The 17465-nt window shown below is 50.3% G+C and overlaps 1 non-coding gene and 5 pseudogenes across 1 annotated transcript; all 6 read right to left on the bottom strand.

The window, feature by feature from the left end:
- Positions 1-14002: 14002 nt before the first annotated feature.
- LOC142561119 (5S ribosomal RNA) lies at positions 14003-14121 on the bottom strand. The gene has a single exon (XR_012823647.1). It is a non-coding gene; the product is annotated as a 5S ribosomal RNA (ribosomal RNA).
- Positions 14122-14646: 525 nt separating this feature from the next.
- On the bottom strand, positions 14647-14765 carry LOC142561259 (5S ribosomal RNA; annotated as a pseudogene).
- Positions 14766-15291: 526 nt separating this feature from the next.
- Positions 15292-15410, bottom strand: LOC142562372 (5S ribosomal RNA; annotated as a pseudogene).
- A 524-nt stretch (positions 15411-15934) lies between these two features.
- Positions 15935-16052, bottom strand: LOC142562508 (5S ribosomal RNA; annotated as a pseudogene).
- A 526-nt stretch (positions 16053-16578) lies between these two features.
- LOC142562518 (5S ribosomal RNA) lies at positions 16579-16696 on the bottom strand (annotated as a pseudogene).
- A 529-nt stretch (positions 16697-17225) lies between these two features.
- LOC142561863 (5S ribosomal RNA) lies at positions 17226-17344 on the bottom strand (annotated as a pseudogene).
- Positions 17345-17465: the final 121 nt, after the last annotated feature.

A 17465-nucleotide genomic window follows, 5' to 3' on the forward strand; every position in this document is an offset into this window, starting at 1 on the left:
TCTGTGCAGATGGAGCAGGGTTCGAAACCAACAATCGAACCAACTTGGGTCATTGCGTAGCTAGTGGTCCAATGAGTAGAGCATCGCGCTTCTGTGCAGATGGAACAGGGTTCGAAGCTAACAATCGAACGAACCAGGGTCATTGCGTAGCTTGTGGTCGAATGAGTAGCGCATCGCGCTGCTTTGCAGATGGAACAGGGTTCGAAAGCAACTATCGAACCAACTTGGGTCATTGCGTAGCTTCTGGTTGAGTGAGCAGAGCATCGCGCTGCTGTGCAGATGGAACGGGGTTCGAAAGCAACAATCGAACCAACTTGGGTCATTGCATAGCTTGTGGTCGAATGGGTAGCGTATCGCGCTGCCGTGCAGAGGTATCGGGGTTCGAATCCAACAATCGAACCAACTTGGGTCATTGCGTAGCTTGTGGTCGAATGGGCAGCGTATCGCGCTGCTGTGCAGATGGAGCAGGGTTTGAAACCAACAATCGAACCAACTTGGGTCATTGCGTAGCTTGTGGTCGAATGTTTAGCGTATCGCACTGCCTTTTAGAGGAATCGGGGTTCGAAACCAACAATCGAACCAACTTGGGTGACTGCGTAGCTTCTGGTAGAATGTGTAGCGTATCGCACTGCTGTGCAGATGGAACAGGGTTCGAAATCGACAATCGAACCAACTTGGGTCATTGCGTAGGTTGTGGTCGAATGAGTAGAGCATCGCGCTGCTGTGCAGATGGAACAGGGTTCAAAACCAACAATCGAACCAACTTGGGTTATTGCGTAGCTTGTGGTCGAGTGGGTAGAGAATCGCGCTGTTGTGCAGATGGAAGAGGGTTCGAAACCAACAATCGAACCAACTTGGTCACTGCGTAGCTTGTGGTCGTATGGGTATCGTATCGCGCTGCCATGCAGAGGGATGGGGGTTCGAAACCAAGATTCGAACCAACTTGGGTCATTGTGTAACTTGTGGTCGAATGAGTAGCGAATCACGCTGCTGTGCAGATGGAGCAGGGTTCGAAACCAACAATAGAACCAACTTTTGTCATCGCGTAGCTTGTGATCGAATGGGTAGCGTATCGCGCTGCCGTGCAGAGGAATCGGGGTTCGAAACGAACAATCGAACCAACTTGGGTCATTGTGTAGCTTGTGGTCGAATGAGTAGCGCATCGCGCTGCTGTTCAGATGGAACAGGGTTCGAAACCAAGAATCCTACCAGCTTGGGTCACTGCGTAGCTTGTGGTCGAATGTGTAGCGCATCGCGCTGCTGTGTAGATGGAGCAGGGTTCGAAAGCTACAACTGAAGCATCTTGGGTCATCGCGTAGCTTGTGGTCGAGTAAGTAGCGCATAGCGCTTCTGTGCAGATGGAACAGAGTTCGAAACGAGCAATCGATCCAACTTTGGTCATTGCGTAGCATTTGATCGAATGAGTAGAGCATCGCGCTGCTGTGCAGATAGAACAGTGTTCGAAACCAATAATGCAACCAACTTGGGTGATTGCGTAGCCTGTGGTCGAGTGAGTAGAGCATCGCGCTGCTGTGCAGGTGGAACAGGGTTCGAAAGCAACAATCGAACCAACTTGGGTCACTGCGTAGCTTGTGGTCGAAAGTGTAGCGCATCGTGCTGCCGTGCAGATGGAGCAGCGTTCGAAAGCAACCATTGAACCAATTTGGTAGACTGCGTAGCTTGTGGTCGAATTGTTAGCGTATCGTGCTGCTGTGCAGATGGAGCAGGGTTCGAAACCAACAATCGAACCAACTTGGGTCATTGCGTAGCTTGTGATTGAATGAGCAGCGCATCGTGCTACTGTGCAGATGGAACAGGGTTCGAAACCAACAATCGAACCAACTTGGGTCATTGCGTAGCTCGTCTTCGAATGGGAAGCGTATCGCTCTGCCGTGGAGAGGAATCGGGGTTCGAAACCAACAATCGAACCAACTTGGGTCACTGCGTATCTTGTGGTCGAATGGGTAGCGTATCGCGCTGCTGTGCAGATGGAGCAGGGTTCGAAACCAACCATTGAACCAGCTTGGTAGACTGCGTAGCTTGTGGTCGAATTGTTAGCGTATCGTGCTGATGTGCAGATGGAGCAGCGTTCGAAACCAACAATCGAACCAACTTGGCTCACTGCGTAGCTTCTGGTCGAATGTGCAGCCTATCTCGCGGCTGTGCAGATGGAACAGGGTTCGAAACCAACAATGGAACCAACTTGGGTGATAACGTAGCTTGTGGTCGAATGAGTAGCGCATAGCGCTGCTGTGCAGATGGAACAGGTATCGAACCCACTTGGGCCATTGCGGAGCTTGTGGTCGAATAAGTAGATCATCGCACTTTTGTGCAGATGAAACAGGGTTCGAAACCAACAATGGAACCAACATGGGTCATTGCGTAGCTTATGGTCGAATGAGTAGAGCATCGCACCGCTGTGCACTAGGAAGAGGGTTTGAAACCAACAATCGAACCAACTTGGGTCATTGCATAGCTTATGGTCGAATGAGTAGCGTATCGCGCTGCCGTGCAGAGGGACCGGGGTTCGAAACCAAGAATCGAACCAACTTGGGTCACTGCGTAGCTTGTGGTCGAATGGGGAGCTCACCGTGCTGCTGTGCAGATGGAACAGAGTTCGAAAGGAGCAATCGATCCAACTTTGGTCATTGCGTAGCTCTTGATCGAATGAGTAGAGCATCGCGCTGCTGTGCAGATAGAACAGTGTTCGAAACGAACGATCGGACCAACTTGGGTGATTGCGTCGCCTGTGGTCGAGTGAGTAGAGCATCGCGCTGCTTTGCTGGTGGAACAGGGTTCGAAAGCAACAATCGAACTAACTTGGGTCACTGCGTAGCTCGTCGTCGAATGGTAAGCGTATCGCGCTGCTGTGCAGAGAAATCGGGGTTCGAAACCCGCAATCGAACCACCTTGGGTCACTGCGTATGTTGTGGTCGAATGTGTAGCGCATCGTGCTGCCGTGCAGATGGAGCAGGGTTCGAACCCAACCATTGAACCGACTTGGTAGACTGCGTAGCTTGGGGTCGAATTGTTAGCGTATCGTGCAGCTGTGCAGATATAGCAGGGTTCGAAACCAACAATCGAACCAACTTGGGTCATTGCGTAGCTTGTGGTTGAATGGTAAGCGTATCGCGCTGCCGTGCAGAGGAATCGGGGTTCGAAACCCACAATCGAACCAACTTGGGTCACTGCGTCGCCTGTGGTCGAGTGAGTAGAGCATCGCGCTTCTGTGCAGATGGAGCAGGGTTCGAAACCAACAATCGAACCAACTTGGGTCATTGCGTAGCTAGTGGTCCAATGAGTAGAGCATCGCGCTTCTGTGCAGATGGAGCAGGGTTCGAAACCAACAATCGAACCAACTTGGGTCATTGCGTAGCTAGTGGTCCAATGAGTAGAGCATCGCGCTTCTGTGCAGATGGAACAGGGTTCGAAGCTAACAATCGAACGAACCAGGGTCATTGCGTAGCTTGTGGTCGAATGAGTAGCGCATCGCGCTGCTTTGCAGATGGAACAGGGTTCGAAAGCAACAATCGAACCAACTTGGGTCATTGCGTAGCTTCTGGTTGAGTGAGCAGAGCATCGCGCTGCTGTGCAGATGGAACGGGGTTCGAAAGCAACAATCGAACCAACTTGGGTCATTGCATAGCTTGTGGTCGAATGGGTAGCGTATCGCGCTGCCGTGCAGAGGTATCGGGGTTCGAATCCAACAATCGAACCAACTTGGGTCATTGCGTAGCTTGTGGTCGAATGGGCAGCGTATCGCGCTGCTGTGCAGATGGAGCAGGGTTTGAAACCAACAATCGAACCAACTTGGGTCATTGCGTAGCTTGTGGTCGAATGTTTAGCGTATCGCACTGCCTTTTAGAGGAATCGGGGTTCGAAACCAACAATCGAACCAACTTGGGTGACTGCGTAGCTTCTGGTAGAATGTGTAGCGTATCGCACTGCTGTGCAGATGGAACAGGGTTCGAAATCGACTATCGAACCAACTTGGGTCATTGCGTAGGTTGTGGTCGAATGAGTAGAGCATCGCGCTGCTGTGCAGATGGAACAGGGTTCAAAACCAACAATCGAACCAACTTGGGTTATTGCGTAGCTTGTGGTCGAGTGGGTAGAGAATCGCGCTGTTGTGCAGATGGAAGAGGGTTCGAAACCAACAATCGAACCAACTTGGTCACTGCGTAGCTTGTGGTCGTATGGGTATCGTATCGCGCTGCCATGCAGAGGGATGGGGGTTCGAAACCAAGATTCGAACCAACTTGGGTCATTGTGTAACTTGTGGTCGAATGAGTAGCGAATCACGCTGCTGTGCAGATGGAGCAGGGTTCGAAACCAACAATAGAACCAACTTTTGTCATCGCGTAGCTTGTGATCGAATGGGTAGCGTATCGCGCTGCCGTGCAGAGGAATCGGGGTTCGAAACGAACAATCGAACCAACTTGGGTCATTGTGTAGCTTGTGGTCGAATGAGTAGCGCATCGCGCTGCTGTTCAGATGGAACAGGGTTCAAAACCAAGAATCCTACCAGCTTGGGTCACTGCGTAGCTTGTGGTCGAATGTGTAGCGCATCGCGCTGCTGTGTAGATGGAGCAGGGTTCGAAAGCTACAACTGAAGCATCTTGGCTCATCGCGTAGCTTGTGGTCGAGTAAGTAGCGCATAGCGCTTCTGTGCAGATGGAACAGAGTTCGAAACGAGCAATCGATCCAACTTTGGTCATTGCGTAGCATTTGATCGAATGAGTAGAGCATCGCGCTGCTGTGCAGATAGAACAGTGTTCGAAACCAATAATGCAACCAACTTGGGTGATTGCGTAGCCTGTGGTCGAGTGAGTAGAGCATCGCGCTGCTGTGCAGGTGGAACAGGGTTCGAAAGCAACAATCGAACCAACTTGGGTCACTGCGTAGCTTGTGGTCGAAAGTGTAGCGCATCGTGCTGCCGTGCAGATGGAGCAGCGTTCGAAAGCAACCATTGAACCAATTTGGTAGACTGCGTAGCTTGTGGTCGAATTGTTAGCGTATCGTGCTGCTGTGCAGATGGAGCAGGGTTCGAAACCAACAATCGAACCAACTTGGGTCATTGCGTAGCTTGTGATTGAATGAGCAGCGCATCGTGCTACTGTGCAGATGGAACAGGGTTCGAAACCAACAATCGAACCAACTTGGGTCATTGCGTAGCTCGTCTTCGAATGGGAAGCGTATCGCTCTGCCGTGGAGAGGAATCGGGGTTCGAAACCAACAATCGAACCAACTTGGGTCACTGCGTATCTTGTGGTCGAATGGGTAGCGTATCGCGCTGCTGTGCAGATGGAGCAGGGTTCGAAACCAACCATTGAACCAGCTTGGTAGACTGCGTAGCTTGTGGTCGAATTGTTAGCGTATCGTGCTGATGTGCAGATGGAGCAGCGTTCGAAACCAACAATCGAACCAACTTGGCTCACTGCGTAGCTTCTGGTCGAATGTGCAGCCTATCTCGCGGCTGTGCAGATGGAACAGGGTTCGAAACCAACAATGGAACCAACTTGGGTGATAACGTAGCTTGTGGTCGAATGAGTAGCGCATAGCGCTGCTGTGCAGATGGAACAGGTATCGAACCCACTTGGGCCATTGCGGAGCTTGTGGTCGAATAAGTAGATCATCGCACTTTTGTGCAGATGAAACAGGGTTCGAAACCAACAATGGAACCAACATGGGTCATTGCGTAGCTTATGGTCGAATGAGTAGAGCATCGCACCGCTGTGCACTAGGAAGAGGGTTCGAAACCAACAATCGAACCAACTTGGGTCATTGCATAGCTTATGGTCGAATGAGTAGCGTATCGCGCTGCCGTGCAGAGGGACCGGGGTTCGAAACCAAGAATCGAACCAACTTGGGTCACTGCGTAGCTTGTGGTCGAATGGGGAGCTCACCGTGCTGCTGTGCAGATGGAACAGAGTTCGAAAGGAGCAATCGATCCAACTTTGGTCATTGCGTAGCTCTTGATCGAATGAGTAGAGCATCGCGCTGCTGTGCAGATAGAACAGTGTTCGAAACGAACGATCGGACCAACTTGGGTGATTGCGTCGCCTGTGGTCGAGTGAGTAGAGCATCGCGCTGCTTTGCTGGTGGAACAGGGTTCGAAAGCAACAATCGAACTAACTTGGGTCACTGCGTAGCTCGTCGTCGAATGGTAAGCGTATCGCGCTGCTGTGCAGAGAAATCGGGGTTCGAAACCCGCAATCGAACCAACTTGGGTCACTGCGTATGTTGTGGTCGAATGTGTAGCGCATCGTGCTGCCGTGCAGATGGAGCAGGGTTCGAACCCAACCATTGAACCGACTTGGTAGACTGCGTAGCTTGTGGTCGAATTGTTAGCGTATCGTGCAGCTGTGCAGATATAGCAGGGTTCGAAACCAACAATCGAACCAACTTGGGTCATTGCGTAGCTTGTGGTTGAATGGTAAGCGTATCGCGCTGCCGTGCAGAGGAATCGGGGTTCGAAACCCACAATCGAACCAACTTGGGTCACTGCGTCGCCTGTGGTCGAGTGAGTAGAGCATCGTGCTTCTGTGCAGATGGAGCAGGGTTCGAAAGCAACAATCGAACCAACTTGGGTCATTGCGTAGCTAGTGGTCCAATGAGTAGAGCATCGCGCTTCTGTGCAGATGGAACAGGGTTCGAAGCTAACAATCGAACGAACCAGGGTCATTGCGTAGCTTGTGGTCGAATGAGTAGCGCATCGCGCTGCTTTGCAGATGGAACAGGGTTCGAAAGCAACAATCGAACCAACTTGGGTCATTGCGTAGCTTCTGGTTGAGTGAGCAGAGCATCGCGCTGCTGTGCAGATGGAACGGGGTTCGAAAGCAACAATCGAACCAACTTGGGTCATTGCATAGCTTGTGGTCGAATGGGTAGCGTATCGCGCTGCCGTGCAGAGGTATCGGGGTTCGAATCCAACAATCGAACCAACTTGGGTCATTGCGTAGCTTGTGGTCGAATGGGCAGCGTATCGCGCTGCTGTGCAGATGGAGCAGGGTTTGAAACCAACAATCGAACCAACTTGGGTCATTGCGTAGCTTGTGGTCGAATGTTTAGCGTATCGCACTGCCTTTTAGAGGAATCGGGGTTCGAAACCAACAATCGAACCAACTTGGGTGACTGCGTAGCTTCTGGTAGAATGTGTAGCGTATCGCACTGCTGTGCAGATGGAACAGGGTTCGAAACCGACAATCGAACCAACTTGGGTCATTGCGTAGGTTGTGGTCGAATGAGTAGAGCATCGCGCTGCTGTGCAGATGGAACAGGGTTCAAAACCAACAATCGAACCAACTTGGGTTATTGCGTAGCTTGTGGTCGAGTGGGTAGAGAATCGCGCTGTTGTGCAGATGGAAGAGGGTTCGAAACCAACAATCGAACCAACTTGGTCACTGCGTAGCTTGTGGTCGTATGGGTATCGTATCGCGCTGCCATGCAGAGGGATGGGGGTTCGAAACCAAGATTCGAACCAACTTGGGTCATTGTGTAGCTTGTGGTCGAATGAGTAGCGAATCACGCTGCTGTGCAGATGGAGCAGGGTTCGAAACCAACAATAGAACCAACTTTTGTCATCGCGTAGCTTGTGATCGAATGGGTAGCGTATCGCGCTGCCGTGCAGAGGAATCGGGGTTCGAAACGAACAATCGAACCAACTTGTGTCACTGCGTAGCTTGTGGTCGAATGTGTAGCGTGTCGTGATTCTGTGCAGATGGAGCATGGTTCGCTTTTCAACGGACCTCTTTCACACCGACATGGGTCCCTCTAGACGCGGGACTGTGCAGGTACCGCTGTTGAAAGAAACTCGTTGAAGTTGACCGAGCGCACTGGGTATGTGGCACTTTGTGTGAGCCTCTCTTCAAGTGCCGTCTTTGACGCCAACTTGAGTAACTACGTGCCACTGGCAATGTGCCGCTCGACAGTAATGAAAAATATCCTTTTGAATTTCTCCTATTCTGAGCTTAATCGAGGGTTACTCAAGGACAGCAACCCAATGCTTTAACAGGAGGCACCATGTATGCACTTGGTATATGCCGTCTTCAAATGACCTCTCGAGAACTTGGGTGACCGAGTACGTGCCAGTGAGTGTACGGCAATGAGAGCACCATTATCAGCGCTCGCAGGCACCGGCGCGTCACGTTTGTCGTCTCGGAGGCGACGAGCGGACTTCTCGGCATTGCCACTAAATGTCGCAGCGTGTCCAGAAAGAATCGCGAGAGGGGATTCGGGTTTTTGCAAAGCGGAGCGCGGAAGTGTTGGGAAAAAAGGGAGACCTGGGCTGGAAAGATGCTTATTGCAACTTAGTATATGTGCAGAAGCAAACCTCGAGGAACGATATTTCGCATGCGCTGCTATTGAGACAGACAGACAAAAAACTTTAATGAGCCCCTGAGAAGCGCAGCACTTACAGCAGCACCCCGGGCCGCTCCCACGTGAGGACAGGGAGGCCTAGCCTCATCTACGGGGAGGCATAGCCAAGGGTGAAGAACGTAAATTTCTTGTTCATTAGATGCACTGACGGGGCACTAATACAAAGGTCAGCGGGAGCGTCAATCTGACCAGCGTCGAGGATTGCCTTCTCGAGTCTGCCGTTAGATTTGCTTGTAATTTCGGTTTTATGGAAAAAGGGTTTTGCGGCCACAATCCCTGCAGTGCGCAGGAAGGTGCGCGGCGTTGCTAGGGCCCTTAACATGGAGAATGCTCGTTTAGCCTGTCATTTAGACAGCGCGCCGTCTGCGCGATGTAAATCTTCCTGTCCAGGCCTCCTTTCTTTTCCGCAACACTTCTGCGCTCCCCTTTGCAAAAGATAATGTCAAGCCAACTTGCCCAATAGCTTACTATTATAAAGAGGATTCCGGTTTCTGTATGCCGCGTTTCACGGCGTTTGAATGCACCAGCGCCCCATGCATCACGGTGGCTATGCGTAGGCTTCGCGGGTGTGGTGGCACGAGATGGCGTCGAGTGTTCATCGGGAAGCGCGGAAGGGGAATCCCGCTGCAGTGCACGCCTCGTGCATATCTTCTTTAGACGGTGGCAATACATTGCGTTACTATATTGATCTAATGCGAAACATGATTACCGTCGGCAGTCATCGTGAGATGGAGTCTGCCGCATTTTTTAGTGTTCACCCATTGAACTCAATTTTCTTTATCCCGCGCTTTCCTTCTTATGACTTCTGCTTGTCTAATAACGTTATTAATTACCCTGCATTTGGTTGCCAACTTTCTTGACCTCGTCCTCCATTCCGTGTCTACGCTTTTGAGGTACAGATATTTGTGTACTTTAGCCACCAATTTCTTTTCATCCATGCTCCTTAGTCTTTCTTCAAAACTAATTTTGCTTGGAGCTTCTTTGTTTTCAAAGGATCCTCAACCCACAGCGCCTTGCACTATCCCATTCGAGGTTTTACGGTGGGCTCCCAAAGCCAACCGGCATACTGATCTCTGGTCAGCTTCCAACCCCGATAAAATATCCGATCTTTAGCACAAAATGACATTTGCAAATGCTAGCGCTGGTACCATTACTCCTTTCCAGATTCCATGCACCTCTTCATGCTCATATTTACTGTAGCGCCTCTGTGCATCATTATTGCTGGATTCCGCTTCCCCTTCATTTTCAGATTATCTTGGTGGGTGCTTGAGTAAGTTTTTCCTTCGTTTATGTATAAGCCAAGGTATCTATATTGCTTGACTATGCGTATTACTTGCTGTTGAATCGATACCACGCAATTACTCATCGTTTCATTAAATTTCATAATTCCTGATTTCTCTCTACTAAACTTAATGCCTAGATTTGTCGTTGCGCTGCCACACATATGCGGAAGTGTTTGCAAATATCTTGTATTGCGCGCTGGCACGCTCTATCGTCTGCATACATCAGCCCCGGAACCTTCTTTCGCACATACTGCTCATTACGGATGTAAGATTAATCAAAACCCAATTCATTGCTTTTCACTTGCCTTTCTAAGCTTTTAACATAGAGCGTGAGCAACAATGGACAACAATGGACAATAATTCATGCTTGAGTCCTCGGAGAATCTCTACAGCTTCACTGGATTTCCGGCTTTTCCATACGATTCCTACTCGGATGTACCTATACATCCCGCTCAACAGCTCCACGAAATCTCCGTCTTTACCATAGTGCTTGAAAATTTGCCATAGCAATTTCCTGTCTGTGTTGTGGTAAGCTCCATTAATATCTAGAAATGATATCATAAAGGCCTACTACGACTTTGTTGGTGTTATATCGCGCTACCTGATTTGTCTATCCGGTTCATAAAAGCCGAGGAAGTTGAACAAGATCTGCGTGTCAGTGTCGCGGTTTCACACGCTGTCGTCAGTTCTTCATAAGCTGGTAAAACGAAAACATTTGGTCGTGTGACTACGTGCGACTAAGGCGGGAGTGAGCCTCCGTTTGTCGCCTCATGTTTTCCCCATCCTTGTTTTTTCGGAGATGTTGAGAGGAAGCCTTAGGTCGGCGATAACTCCGATTCCACTTATTATCGTTTCAGCATTGTTAGAGTACTTGACGCACTTTTAGGGGCCTAAGTATGTCTTTATGTATTTGTCTCACCGTGGACTCCGAGCTAATGTGCGTTTCCAATCATGTCAAACCGTTTTCCCGCCAACCCGGGTCTCTGTGTGGTCCGTGGTGAGTGAGTCAGTGAGTGAAAACTTGACAGAGCTCTAGTAATTGTGTTTTTCTGCGGCTGGGGCGGATTCTTCAGGAGCGTCTTCATCCTTGTGCCGGAGGTTTCCACCCGCTGCTTCGTCCGTTCTCTGTTGCAATGGTCGGCTGCCATCAGTCCAGTGTTCCGCCGGTCTATGCTGTCCGTCGTGCACGCCGCACGAGACCTAGCTGGTCTTCGCAGCGGTCACAGGACAGCGTGCAGTTACTCCCATTGCTCCGCACTTGGTTGTGACACGATTGGGACTACGTGAGTTTGTTAACATGCTCATGTTATGTGGTATATAGTGGGTTTCTAATGCCACCATGGACATTTGTCCTTATATAATGTGGGGTGAACTTACTTAGCACGTTGAGCTTAGGATACGACCCTGTTTGTAGTTGTCTCCATGCAACAGCTTCTTCCCTGCTAAGGGACTCGTGCGACGGGGGGCACCGCTTCCTGCTGCCTTTGTATTTGTCTAAAATGGCCAAATACTCTCGGGGTACAGGCGTGGGTTCCTCAAGGCTGTCAGCGTTGGACGCTCAATAATTAGTGTACTCTCAAGCTATCCTGTCCACCCCTTGGTTCCCTGCCACCCCCGTCTGTCCCGGTACCCATACGAGCTTGTGGGTGATTGCTTCATGGGGTTCTGTGCCTGTTGTAGTGTTTGACAGTCTACTGAGCAGAGTATACGGAGTGCTCGGTGGCTGATTCTGCCATGCAAGTAGTCGCGGCGGGCTGTTTGTGAGTCCGAGAGTATTGTTAATGACTTTCCGATCTGATAGCCCTCCGCTGCCGCTAGATCAACGGCCACTTCTTCAGCCTCGACTTCCGTTGACGAATAGTTTAAGCATCGGGCTTATGTGCTGAGGAAACAGAGTTTGAAACCAATGGTCGGACCAACTTAAGTCCCTGAGTACGCGAACATATGTATAAATATGCCGCTCTTCAACAAGCATCTCCCACGCAGACATGGTTCACTGTAGATGGGGGACTGGGTACGTACCACCCTTTAATGAAACTCTTTCACGCTGACTTGGAGCACTGAGTATGTGCCAATTGGTCTTTGCTGACCTGCAATGAACGTCTTTGATGAGAGTTTGAGTTACTGGGTATGTGCCAGTAGGTGTGTGCCGCTGTACAATGACAAGGAAGATCCTTTAAATTTATCTGGTGCTGAGCGGAATCGAACCCAGCTCACATATATTCCTCAAGGAGAACAACCCGACGCTTTAGCAGGCGCTGCGGCTTTCGATTACCGCGTTCCCCTATATTTAAACAGGAGCTTCCGCACTAAAGCAGTTCTTAAAGGGCAACTCCAACGATTTTTTGACCATGTCAAGGTAATGGCATATTTAGGTTACCGAGACCCCCCTGTCACGCGTCTGGTAGTGTAATTGTTACGTAAATTCGCAAATACCTTTAAATGCGCAAAAAGCGCAACAACGAAACTTAAACGTGAGCAAGCAGCCGAGCGAACCTCTTCGTGTGACGTCACGAGTGTCCCCAGCAGGCATGCCAGCAGGGAAGGTGCGCAAGGCATGCCGGTCTCGCCCGCTGGGCGAACGAGACCAGCGAAGAGCAGACGCTCAGCTGATTCGTGACCACGTCGGACCTTCGGGCCAACGTTACTAGACTAGCTTCAGTTGTAAAACTCTCCGCCCGCGCGCTTACAGCCGCTGGCGCCACTTCTGTCACAGCCGCCAGATGGCAGCGCCGTTCCATCGAGCTCCAGTGCAGACGCCTCGTCGCAGCCTTGAGCTCGTGCGGACGGGAAGTTTGCGCGTGTTTCACGCTCGCTGGCGTTCTCCCTTGTCCGAATTAGTGATACCATTAGAAAGCGGTATCCACCTGCAGCAATAAGATTTATCGGGCCAGTTAGTTCAAACTGAAAGAAGCGTAAACAGAACGAAATGAAGAAACGCGTGCAGCGAAGCGCAGAAGCTGTGTTTCTAAATGTGGTGCCTTTCTTCCTGTCGTCTTAACGTTTCGCGCAGCCTCTTAGGGCCCGTACATGGTCAGTCCGCCCGTCCGCTCCGCCCTCGTCCGCCCGCGTGCTGATGGCTCGCTACTGGTGAGCGAGGAGCGGTCGCAACTTTTCCGTCCGCACGCATGCTCGTCTCTCATTGGCTGGTCCGAGGCGGAGGGTTTGGCTGTCGTCACAGCAAACATGGCGCGTGCTCGAAGCGAAGTGAACCGAGGTGAAAATTTCCAACTGGGAATGCAACTGGTTCCAGTTCAACTGGTTTATGGAACAATTCCCAGTTGGTCCCCATTGCAACTGGTCCCAGTTAATCCCCATTGCAACTGGTCCCAGTTGATCCCCATTGCAACTGGTCCCAGTTGGTCCCCATTGCAACTGGTCCCAGTTGGTTCCCATTGCAACTGGTCCCAGTTGGTCCACATTGGAACAGGTTCCAGTTCCTATTGCAACTGGCATCGATTGTGCAACAGGGATAGTGAGCCATGGCCAGCAGGAACCACTGGTAAACGTTTACATACAAATGGGATTCAAGCTGGCCATAGCTTGTATGCTTTTTGTGGTTGCCATTGCGTGTCGCAAAGAACCAGCCGGTTCAGTGAGCTTCATGCAGCCGAAGCAGCTTCGCGTTGAAATCTGACATTTATTGGAACACTTGAGCTTCTGTTTAGCGATGAAACGTCTTGAATGCTCCCTTGATGACCTTGCACACGTTTACACATTTCGTTACTCTTGTACATCACCATCTGAAAGAAATATTTATATGCATTCAGTAAAAAGGCCACCACTTCATACAAGCAATTCTACTTATACATCATACAGACATGTGTATCAGTAGTGTATGCGCTTCTGTTACACGTTAGGCAGAGCTACAGGTGCGCGCCAGTATACGCTTAATACTTCTATGTGCTATTCAAAGCACAAGTCTTGCACGACACTGGTTCGTATTGACACGTGAACTTTTCTCGGTAACTGCACTCACCCACTTTCTACTTAAGTTTATCGCTCTGCGCAAGACGCAACTGCATGGCTGTAACTTACTCGAATGTTATCGTTGATTCTATTTGTTGTGTACATATCTTATCGCCTAACCTAGAGTAATCAGATTGTATGCGCGACACGAATTGTGTAGTACTTTATGGAAGTAATGCGGGCACCATCGCTTACGCCGGAACCTTCGGCAAGTTACGTGAAAAAAAAACCCCGACGCGTTTGACTCGCAGATAATGGGACTCAAAAATAAGCACCAAGCTTATTTTTGCAACCACCCACACGTTGAGCAAATGAAAAAAAGAAAAAACAAGACGTCACGGAAGCACGCAATAAAAAAGCAAAAAGAACGGTGCCATCAGCACTCGGTGTTCCCAGGTGGTCTCCCTCCCAAGTACTGACCGAGCCCAATGCTGCTTAGCTTCGGGGATCGGACGAGAACCGGCGTATTCAGCATGGTATGGCCGATGGCGAGAATGTGCTGTTTACGACTGCACCTGTATCGTGCTGCTATGTTGTGCAGTCGCCGAATGTATTGCTACAGCGTACAGCACGTACGCGGCAGTCTTTCCGTGAACAATACACGAACGCGTCGTGTACGTTGATCACTCCGCTTGTGGTTGTTCGCTGCATGCGTCCGTGCTAGTGCTCACAAAAACAAGAGGGCGAGTGCCACATTTTGCGCGCGTTGCAGCCCGCAAGGTGCCACTTTATTGATGCGTTGTCATTGAGCTGTATGCGGGTGTGATAAGTAAGCGGTTAGAAGCTTGTGCTACTAAATTTTGCATCATTACGTATACCGCTTACCACCGTCATCATTCCGCGTGCAATATCGTGTAGTGGCCTGAATATTGTTGGTGTTACACTTCGGCGTTGGCTCTACCAGCAGGCTCCAGTTGAACGTAAGTTACAGTAAATGCAACCACCCACACGTTGTGCAAATGAAAAAAAATACAAGACGTCACAGAAGCACGCAATAAAAAAGCAAAAAGAACGGTGCCATCAGCACTCGGTGTTCCCAGGTGGTCTCCCTCCCAAGTACTGACCGAGCCCAAGGCTGCTTAGCTTCGGGGATCGGACGAGAACCGGCGTATTCAGCATGGTATGGCCGATGGCGAGAATGTGCTGTTTACGACTGCACCTGTATCGTGCTGCTATGTTGTGCAGTCGCCGAATGTATTGCTACAGCGTACAGCACGTACGCGGCAGTCTTTCCGTGAACAATACACGCACGCGTCGTGTACGTTGATCACTCCGTTTGTGGTTGTTCGCTGCATGCGTGCGTGCTAGTGCTCACAAAAACAAGAGGGCGAGCGCCACATTTTGCGCGCGTTGCAGCCCACAAGGTGCCACTTTATTGATGCGTTCTCATTGAGCTGTATGCGGGTGTGATAAGTAAGCGGTTAGAAGCTTGTGCGACTAAATTTTGCATCATTACGTATACCGCTTACCACCGTCATCATTCCGCGTACAATATCGTGTAGTGGCCTGAATATTGTTGGTGTTACACTTCGGCGTTGGGTCTACCTGCAGGCTCCAGTATAACGTAAGTTACAGTAAATGCAACCACCCACACGTTGTGCAAATGAAAAAAAAAAACAAGACGTCACAGAAGCACGCAATAAAAACGGAAAAAGAACGGTGCCATCAGCACTCGGTGTTCCCAGGTGGTCTCTCTCCCAAGTACTGACCGAGCCCAATGCTGCTTAGCTTCGCGGATCGGACGAGAACCGGCGTATTCAGCATGGTATGGCCGATGGCGAGAATGTGCTGTTTACGACTGCACCTGTATCGTGCTGCTATAATGTGCAGTCGCCGAATGTATTGCTACAGCATACAGCACGTACGCGGCAGTCTTTCCGTGAACAATACACGCACGCGTCGTGTACGTTGATCACTCCGTTTGTGGTTCTTCGCTGCATGCGTGCGTGCTAGTGCTCACAAAAACAAGAGGGCGAGCGCCACATTTTGCGCGCGTCGCAGCCCACAAGGTGCCACTTTATTGATGCGTTGTCATTGAGCTGTATGCGGGTGTGATAAGTAAGCGGTTAGAAGCTTGTGCGACTAAATTTTGCATCATTACGTATACCGCTTACCACCGTCATCATTCCGCGTACAATATCGTGTAGTGGCCTGAATATTGTTGGTGTTACACTTCGGCGTTGGCTCTACCAGCAGGCTCCAGTTGAACGTAAGTTACAGTAAATGCAACCACCCAAACATTGTGCAAATGAAAAAAAAAACAAGACGTCACAGAAGCACGCAATAAAAAAGCAAAAAGAAGGTGCCATCAGCACTCGGTGTTCCCAGGTGGTCTCCCTCCGAAGTACTTACCGACCCCAATGCTGCTTAGCTTCGGGGACGGACGAGAACCGGCGTATTCAGCATGGTATGGCCGATGGCGAGAATGTGCTATTTACGACTGCACCTGTATCGTGCCGCTATGTTGTGCAGTCGCCGAATGTATTGCTACAGCATACAGCACGTACGCGGCAGTCTTTCCGTGAACAATACACGCACGCGTCGTGTACGTTGATCACTCCGTTTGTGGTTGTTCGCTGCATGCGTGCGTGCTAGTGCTCACAAAAACAAGAGGGCGAGCGCCACATTTTGCGCGCGTTGCAGCCCACAAGGTGCCACTTTATTGATGCGTTGTTATTGAGCTGTATGCGGGTGTGATAAGTAAGCGGTTAGAAACTTGTGCGACTAAATTTTGCATCATTACGTATACCGCTTACCACCGTCATCAATCCGCGTACAATATCGTGTAGTGGCCTGAATATTGTTGGTGTTACACTTCGGCGTTGGCTCTACCAGCAGGCTCCAGTTGAACGTAAGTTACAGTAAATGCAACCACCCACACGTTTTGCAAATGAAAAAAAAAAACAAGACGTCACAGAAGCACGCAATAAAAAAGCAAAAAGAACGGTGCCATCAGCACTCGGTGTTCCCAGGTGGTCTCCCTCCGAAGTACTTACCGACCCCAATGCTGCTTAGCTTCGGGGACGGACGAGAACCGGCGTATTCAGCATGGTATGGCTGATGGCGAGAATGTGCTGTTTACGTACGACTGCACCTGTATCGTGCTGCTATGTTGTGCAGTCGCCGAATGTATTGCTACAGCATACAGCACGTACGCGGCAGTCTTTCCGTGAACAATACACGCACGCGTCGTGTACGTTGATCACTCCGTTTGTGGTTGTTCGCTGCATGCGTGCGTGCTAGTGCTCACAAAAACAAGAGGGCGAGCGCCACATTTTGCGCGCGTTGCAGCCCACAAGGTGCCACTTTATTGATGCGTTGTTATTGAGCTGTATGCGGGTGTGATAAGTAAGCGGTTAGAAGCTTGTGCGACTAAATTTTGCATCATTACGTATACCGCTTACCACCGTCATCAATCCGCGTACAATATCGTGTAGTGGCCTGAATATTGTTGGTGTTACACTTCGGCGTTGGCTCTACCAGCAGGCTCCAGTTGAACGTAAGTTACAGTAAATGCAACCACCCACACGTTTTGCAAATGAAAAAAAAAACAAGACGTCACAGAAGCACGCAATAAAAAAGCAAAAAGATCGGTGACATCAGCACTCGGTGTTCCCAGGTGGTCTCCCTCCCAAGTACTGACCGAGCCCAATGCTGCTTAGCTTCCGGGATCGGACGAGAACCGGCGTATTCAGCATGGTATGGCCGATGGCGAGAATGTGCTGTTTACGACTGCACCTGTATCGTGCTGCTATGTTGTGCAATCGCCGAATGTATTGCTACAGCATACAGCACGTACGCGGCAGTCTTTCCGTGAACAATACACGCACGCGT

This window comes from Dermacentor variabilis, chromosome 10, assembly GCF_050947875.1.
Source record: "Dermacentor variabilis isolate Ectoservices chromosome 10, ASM5094787v1, whole genome shotgun sequence".
Lineage (NCBI taxonomy): Eukaryota > Metazoa > Arthropoda > Arachnida > Ixodida > Ixodidae > Dermacentor > Dermacentor variabilis.